The sequence below is a fragment of the Nicotiana sylvestris genome, chromosome 3, assembly GCF_000393655.2.
Source record: "Nicotiana sylvestris chromosome 3, ASM39365v2, whole genome shotgun sequence".
In the NCBI taxonomy this organism is placed as follows: Eukaryota; Viridiplantae; Streptophyta; class Magnoliopsida; order Solanales; family Solanaceae; genus Nicotiana; species Nicotiana sylvestris.
The window spans coordinates 210,893,842-210,902,823 of record NC_091059.1 but is presented as its reverse complement, the minus strand read 5'-3'; positions in this window follow the sequence as shown (position 1 = coordinate 210,902,823).

Genomic DNA, 8,982 nt, shown 5'->3' with positions numbered 1-8,982 from the left:
TCGAGAATTGAAGAATTTTAATGGTATTATAGATGTGGTGCGGGATATTTCTCCCGGCACAGTTGGTTGGGCTATAGTCGTCGCCTTGCGGAAGGATATTCTATCATTTCAGAACGGTAGCTGCACTTCTGAGAGCTTTGAGGCTATGCGCAGATTTCTATGATTGCTCAGGATTGGTTATCGCATGGTATAGACCTGATGGTAGGATACTTACCTATATGTTGGGGCAGTGAATAATTTGAATGAAGGTCTACTCAGTGCACGATTCAAAGATCCAATATTTCATTTCCGGCGGAGGAAAAGCAATTGCCTAGGAATGTCCACATTTGGAATGATGAAGTGACAAGACTTGGTGTTTTCAAGTGTGATGGGATTTTTCATCTGTGACGTGGTGTCGTAATCTGTGATTGAATCTGTTAAGTTCGTCGGTGTATGGTTCTCTTAAATTCGCCTTTGGGGGCAGGGTATTGTGAAGTGGTATTGGAGAAGCATCTGTCACAGATCGCAGGGTGCGGTGGTGCAGAATTGAATCTGTGTTTCTAATATTGATGGCTCGAGAAAGGGGATCTTCGAAAAGATTTAAAGTTAGTGGCAATATGTTGGTTCAAATGCTGTAGAGATAGGGATTAAATTAAGGCAAAAACTGGGCAACAAAGGATGAGGAAGGACATGTGGGAAGTGTCATGCGGTGGTTAAACGTCTAGAAGGCTAGGTGTAAGGAGCGAAAGTCGAGTAGTTTCTTAAAGAAATGAGTTTGCCCAAAGCGGGAGAGTGGCAGAATAGCATATGGGTTAAGTGGCGGGATAACTACATACCTTGAGGAAAAGTTAGAGTGGTTTGTGAAATTTAGTGGAGAGTGATTGGGTCTACGAGTGTAATTCGAAATATTGGCTAGCATATGGCGGGAGATTTGATATGACAGAAAGGAGTTACTTGATATGAAAAAGGATACAACATGACTTGGGATGGAAGGATATTGTCGCACATTTAATTAATGTCCATGATGAGTGAATAGACTTGTGCAGCTGGTGAATGAACATCGGCTCAGGATGGGTTATTGATGTCGTAGTGATTGTACCCCGTGCAGTGACGTTGGAAGATGTCAGTAGGTAATTTCCACAGGTGGGCTATCCCCTGTAACATGTTAGCGGTCGCGTGGTTGGTGAAGCTTTTGCGAAGGATTTTATTGGCCATCCGGTAAGAGGTCGAATATGTGAATATTGATGGAGATTCGGAGTGTTCATGAAGTGTTAATGGAAGGATTTCAAGGAATCTGGTGGTTTGATTGTGCAAGGTAATGTCAATAAGATATAAAGGATCTTGGTGGGTTCCAGAGTCATGTAAAAGTGGCTTCAAGCTAAGTGGGAGAGTCACACTGCCTATGGTTGGATTGCATGGTCGTTTGTTTGTGAGGTTTCGGGTTATTAGCACATTGATGGGCTATTTCAGCTAAGGGAAAGAATATAAGTGGTAATTTGAGCAAGGAATTGTTAAAGGTATGCTATAGCTGGCCTTATTAACCCATGTTCAGGCTTGGGAAAGGTTCAGGATTTATGATTCGTATAGATGTGGGGTGCAAGGGAAGTGATTCAGTTGGGTGCTTCATTGAGAAGGGTGTTCATGTGCCAGCGGAGCCTTGGGGTTGATTATATTCAGGACCAAGCCAAAGTAGGTGACTCTCAACAACGGTCCTTGAGGATTCAAAGACTAAAGTGCGGTGTCTAAGGATTTTGAGTCCATAAGTATGGTTAAGAATCGAGCCTCTGCAGCAGATTATGAGAAGAGGCTCGGAACGTTCTATGATATCTTCGGCTTGCAGTGTAACATTTGGGGGGATAAGAGGAAATGACTTCAGATTTGTAAGAAAGTTATCAGGATGGGCGTACTAGTTGAGGATGCGAATGAATGGTCCGTGGAATTTGAGACAACATGGTCTCGTGTTACAAGGCCACTCGGGATGAGTGCGAGTTGAGTGCGCTATGTGTTGAATGGAGTTATTATTTTTTCTAAGGTAGTTAAAGATAAATTAGAAGAGGTTGTATTGGTTAGCCATGGTTGAATTGGAATACTGGTGGCAGTGATCAGTTCCTTCAGTATGATTAGGTTATGCATGTGATTTGTGACGGTACGTGAGAGGCCTGATGGCCGTCGTGATTGATCTTATTTGGAAGTATTCAAATATTATGGTCTGTTATGGGTAAGCAGATCCTGGAAGGATTATGAAGGTTTAGACCACTACTTGAGGATTTGCTTGTTCTACAGTTATGAGGATTCACTCGAGCGTTGCTATGGTTCTCCTGAAATGAGTTAAGTGAAAAGTTTCTATATGATGAAGTATTAATCTAATAGTGGTCCAGGAGTTATGATGAAATACTTGTGCTATTGCATATTGGCGTATTAGGTGCGGTGAGTGGTATGTAATTTGAAAGTAAGGATCAAGGTTGCGGTTCAGTGTTGACAAGGTTGTCGCGAGCTCGGATGAGCAGGAGAGGAGTTTGGAAGTTTAAAGTAACTTGGTATTGTCTTCAGTGTCACCTAAAATTAGAGCCTTGTGCGGAGACTTTGTGTATCGATTCGCGAATTCTTGATTGGTTTTATAGCATTGTACGACCGGTGGTATGGATGTGTAGACTTGTTATCTAGTGCGGAAAGTCGTGGGAGCGTACCTCATGGGAAGATTGTATAAGTGTGACATGTAGTCGCTTGATTGATCAAAGATTTAAACCAAGTGTGAAGATTGTGGTGATATCGTTAATTTGAGAATTTATTCCTAGAGGGCACTCGATTTATTGAGTTGTGGACTGTGGAGGATTGCCCCGGTTATGATGGTTGATCTTGTGTGTTATGGGAAAAGAGGGTTATTGTGGACCCTTGAAAGGTTATTAGCCTAGTGCGGTGCGATCAGAATCAACTTGAGATCTGTGGATGGATTTAAATATGAATGTGGGCTCTATATCAGGCAAGATGTGTGTATTTCAGCAATGCGCTCCTTATGGAGGAGTATTCGGACGTTGAGTGTTATTTCGTCGTCAGCTATTTCATGTTGTGCTATATTGTGCCGTGTGAGTTGTGAATGACTCGATAAGTTTCTTATGTATTAAGGTTCCGCGTAGCGATAATGTTATGTGAGCAGGATGGTTCCTTAGTTTCAGAACATATATCGCATCTCAGTTGTGCTTGAGTTTGTTAGCTTATGACGCTATAAGCCCCCTCAGGGATGGTATTGTGCACTTAGTGTGCTTGTGACTGATATTAGGTATCTTGTTGTAATGAGCAATTTATCTCGATGTGTATCTCCTTATGTGAGTTCTATGTGCGGATCGGGTTGCACGCCGCAACAGTGTGATGATAATTACAGTCCCTTATATATTCTATTCTGTGTGTTTTGTTTCCCATTTTCTGAGGAAAGTTCATATTAGCTGTGTGAGTAGAGTAGTCCTTTCCAGAGCTCGTCTTTCTTATGTATCACGTTCGAGTTGGTAGCCTATTGGCACATTGTGGCATCATATGAGACTTTTGGCCATGTCTGGGGTAGCTTGTGGCCTGAGCAGTTCGTGCTGGGTAAGATAAGGTTATTGGATCTAGGATCGGTGCAATCAGATTGTATGAAGTATATTAAAGAGAAAAGATCATTATTTGGTTCAGAATGAGGTAATGTTCTTGTCAGGAGTATAGCCTCAATGATTTGTTGACTTGACAGTTGGTTATGAATTTCTACACATCTCTCTTGTCGTGGCAGTATTGTGAGAGTAGGAACAAGACTTATATATATCTTGAGGTGCGTTGTGAGCGTCAGATTCGTGGGATTTCGACTAATTTGATCAGAGAATGTTATTGCGATCTTGTGAGTAAAGTGGTGCAAAGGGTGAATTCACCAAAGGTATGCAGACATGTTTTGGTACAGCGTGTCGTGATTGATATGGTGATCGTATGTTGGAAACAGTCCTGACAGAGAATTTCGGAGGTTGGAATTGGGCTCTAAGCTTATTGGCTTGAATGAAAGAGAATATCTTTAGATTTTCTTAAACTATGTGCTCAACTGAGTTGTGATAGCACGGATAGGTGCACAAGGTGTTAAACGGTGATTTCAGACAGCTCCAGCATAGTTCTTAGCACGTTCGAGAACGAACGTATGTTTAAGTGAGAGAGAATGTAACGACTCGACCGGTCGTTTTGAGCTCTAACGCATCGTTCAGCAGTTTGAGGCCATAAGAAGCCTCACTTTAGGTATTATGACTCGTACGCATGGTTGGAATGAATTTCGGGAAGTTCAGAGTTGATTTGGAAAAAGAATTTTCATTTCAAAAGCTTTAAGTTGAAAGAATTGACTAATATTGTATTTTTAAGTAAACGACCTTGGAATCAGGATTTGAAGGTTCCAATGGGTTCGTATGATGATTTCAAACCTGGGCGTATGTCCGAATCAGGTTTTGGATGACCTGGGAGCGTTTCAGTGCCTGTTGTGGAAGTTAGTATTTTGGAAGAATTTCATAAGTTGGGGTTGCAATGCATTTTTGTGTTATCAATGTTCATTTGAGATTTTGAGTCTGGGAATAGCTCCGTAGGGTGATTCTGGTATTGGGAGCGCGATCGGAAGTGAATTCGGAGGTCCGTAGGTCATTTTGGAGTCATTTGGCTAAAGATAGAATTTGAAGGTTTTTGAGAAGTTTGACCGGAAGTGGACTTTTTGATATCGGAGTCGGATTCCGAAAGTTGGCGTAGGTCTGTAATGTCAAATATGACTTGTGTACAAAATTTGAGGTCAATCGGACGTGATTTGATGGGTTTCGGCATCGAATATTGAAGATTGAAATTTTAAAGTTCATTAAGCTTGGATTGGAGAGCGATTCATGGTTTAAGCGTTATTTGATGTGATTTGAGGCCTCGAGCAGGCCCACGTTATGTTATAGGACTGGTTGGTGTAATTGGACGGGGTCCCGGGGGCCTCAGGTGAATTTCAGATGTTTAATAGATTAAAAATGAAATTTGGAGAAGGTCTGAAGCAGCTGCCTTCTGGTGTAACCGCACCTGCAAGGCTTGGACCGCAGGTGCGGAGCCGCAGAAGAGGCCCTTGCGTCGTAGAAGCGGAACTGGATTGGTTAGGCTAGGACCGCAGATGCGGTCATTTGGCCGCAGAAGCGGGACCGCACCTGCAGATGAAGGAGCGCAGAAGCGGAGTGAGGGGTTTGGTGATGGACCGTAGAAGCGGTGTGGAGGACGCACCTGCGGTACCGTAGAGGCGGTCAAGTGACCGCAGGTGTGGAAATGTTGGAGGTAGTGAGGTTCTTTTAAATCAGGGGTTGGGTTCATTTCAACCTCATTTCTTCCATTAGAGCCGATTTTGGAGCAACTTTAAGGTGTCATTTTCACCACCAAGCATGAGGTAAGTGGATTCTTCTAGTTTTGAGTTAATACTTGGATTATATACGGATTTGAGCATGAAAATTTGGTAGAAAATGTGGGTTTTGGTAGGAGACCTAGAAATTTATATTTTGGATTTTTACCATGACTTTGGGTATAGAATTAAGAGAAAATGATATATTTGAGTTCGTGAGTTCATGGGTAAACTTTATCTTCGAATTTTTTTGGAATTCAGGCACGTGGACTTGAGGGCAATTTTGTCAACTTTTCGATGGGGGTTAGAAATTGTTATGAATTGGATTATTATGAGTAATCTAGCATAAATTAATGGGTTTGCATAATTATTGGCTAACTTTGGAGCGTTGTGCATTGACTTGAGCCTTCGGAATGGCTGTCACACCTCCTTTTTCCGCACCTGCGAGGGCGCAAGGGAGTTTTTTTTCCAACTAAAGGACAATCGAAACGGGATTGGTTTATTTATTTCAGAGTCGCCACTTGGGAGATTTAGGGTGTCCCAAGTCACCAATTTTAATCCCGAATCGAGGAAAAGAATGACTCCATATTACAGTCTGCGTACCAGAAATCTGGATAAGGAATTCTGTTAACCCGGGAGAAGGTGTTAGGCATTCCCGAGTTCCGTGGTTCTAGCACGGTCGCTCAACTGTCATATTCGGCTTATTTATCTGATTTTAAATACAATTATGAACCAATGTGCCAATTTTAACTTTTTACCGCTTTATTATTATTATTTCAAAAGAATGTGAACATCGCTTAAAACATGTCTTTGGACTGCGTCACATGAAATGCACCCACAATCCGGAACATATTTTATTTGATGTTTTGGGATTTAGATTTGGGTCGCATGAAATGCACACCCAAGTTTGAGAAAGTAGATTATTAAACACGCACCTAAAGAGACTATCGTGTTATTATTTTGGGAAGACCGTGAAATTCGCTAAACGGCCCTCCTGAAATTCTAAGTAATTTAAAACAAGTATTTACTGAGGGCCCCGCAATTTGTATTTTTATTCGGCGAGGCTCATCTCATTTATTATTAAAGAATTTGCAACGTCATGGAAATGCATCTCGGGCCACGCCATAATCAATATACCCGTGATTAGAGACACATTTCGATTCCGTTGAGATTTGGATTTGGGTCACATAAATGTGCACCCGAGCTTAAGGAGATAATATTATTACAGGCGCGCTTAAAGCAACTAGCGCATTACTATTTTGGGTAGGGCCGTGAAATTTGCTAAACGGCCCGTCCCGGAATCTAAGTATTTTAATATATACACATTTAGAGGGCCCAACAAGTTGTGCATTTTTTGTTTGTCGAGGCTCGTCTCATTCATTATTAAAAGGATTTACAACGTCATGGAAATGCATCTCAGACCACGTCACAATCAATGTACCGGTGATTAGAGACACATTTCGATTTCATTGAGACTTGGATTTGGGTCACATAAATGTGCACCCGAGCTTAAGAAAATTAAATTATTAAAGGCGCGCCTAAAGCGACTAGCGTATTATTATTTTTAGGTAAGGCCATGGAATTTTGCTAAACGGCTTGTCCCGAATTCTAAGTATTTTAATAAGGCTCCTATTAATCCCAACTTTGCTAACGTATTGTTATTGTTATTAAATCCGACTTCTATTACTAAAGATCGAGGAATAAGGCTTAAACGCTAGTAGTCATGATTTTTCATTCGGGTGTTCACATACCTATTACAATGAGAGTACATAATATACGCGAGTACATATGTTCGCAACAATTCACAGGATGTCAAATTGTTCCCTTAATAAACACAAGTATATGCATGGAAGTAGACATTCTCGTAAAAAACTTAAGCTCACGATATGTTCTCACATTTACTTTAAACACATGCAGTAACTAACCATAAGATAAACATTTTTTTTAATAAAACGACAAAAAATTGCATTGTTGACATTCACCTTGAACCATAATATGCGAAACGAACGGAATGAAACAAAGGACGAAGAACACTAACCTTCGAACCTCGACAAACCTAGAACGACCAACAGCGCCCCGATGGAACTCGAACCTGACCTCACTAAACGAGGAACAATGACGAAACCTCGGACAAACACCTCGACGAACCAAAGACGACCTCGATGGAAAATAGAAAGCTCGGACCCAAAAACTGTCAACGACCAGAGATTGTTGGGTTGTTGTTGTATTTTCCGACGCGGCAACTGGTACGTGAAGCTGCAGCAGAAGGGGTCGTTTGGATGTGAGGAAAGGATCAGATATGGAAGGAGCTGGTGGCGCGATGCAGCAGCGCAGTCACAGCTACTGCTCGATGGCGAAGCCGCTGGTTTTCCGGTGGTGTTCGCTGGTCGTTTAGCTGTTGATTGGAAAGTGACGACGAGGGGGTGGAGCTGGTGGTTATGGAGTTTTGGGACGTGAGGGAGTAGGGGGCAGTGGCGACGGGATAGTGACGACGATGAGGGAGCTGGTGGTTTCAGGTTATGGTCGCTAGGGTTTTTTCCTAGGTTTTCTTCAGGAAGAGGAGGAAGACGATGAACAGCGGATGCCGGGTTTAATGGAGGATCGCCGGACTGGTTTGACGGAGCTAGGAGGAGGAGGAATGGTCGTGTTTTCCGGCGTTCGTTTGGACAGTGGTCGACGGGCCTGTTTGGTTGTTGATGGAGGTGGCGAGACGGAGAGGGGTTAGCTGGACGGGACGTAAGGAATGGTGGTTTTGGGTGGTCTGCTAGGGTCGTTTGGTTCTTCTTCCTTTCAAGAAGAAGATCAACAGTGCATAAGTCTTAAAAAATTTTCAACTCCCCGGAATCTAGCTTTGCCCGTGCATTTGTAAGCCTCTGCCAAGAAAAATGAGCCCCACGCGTGGTGGGGTTCGAGACTTGTGTCCCCCACGTGTGGTGGGGTTCCCCGTGTACGGTGTTCCGTCCGTGTTCCCCACGCGTGTCCCCTCACGTGTGGTGGACTCGAATTATTATGGGCTAGGTCCGAAATTAGGCCTAAAATCGGGTAGTTTGAACCCGAATATTATTCTTTTGCCCGGACCCGAGAAATAGGAACACGACGTTGCTTAACTGATTATGTAAGCAAAATAACTACAAAAAATAAGACTAATAATTAACACAAAACTAGATCTTTTTTTTAAAAAATATTTTTTCAAGATTAAAATAACTACAAAATACTAATAAAACTATTTTTTTGTAATTTTCGTTTTTAATATAAAGATAAAATATAAAGTAACATTTTTTGTATTTTTCAAAATTAAAATGACTATAAAACATTAATAGAACTATATTTTTGGTAATTTTCGAAATTATATAAAGTACAAAAATAAAGTACAATTTTTGCATTTTTTCAAGTTTATGAGAAATACATAAACTAAAATTTATATATATATTTTTGTAATTTTCCTCTTTTGCGACGAAAATAAAGTAAAAATAGTCAAAATAGTTATATTAGACCTAAATTAAATATTTAAGCTAAAAATGTAAAAATTCTCGGGGAGGGTCAAAAATCAGGTGTCTACAATGGCGTGGAATGCCGGTGACGGAACTTCGGAGCGAGGTAAGTCTCCTTTCTAACCTTGTAAGAGAGAATTGTCCTCATAGGTGAAA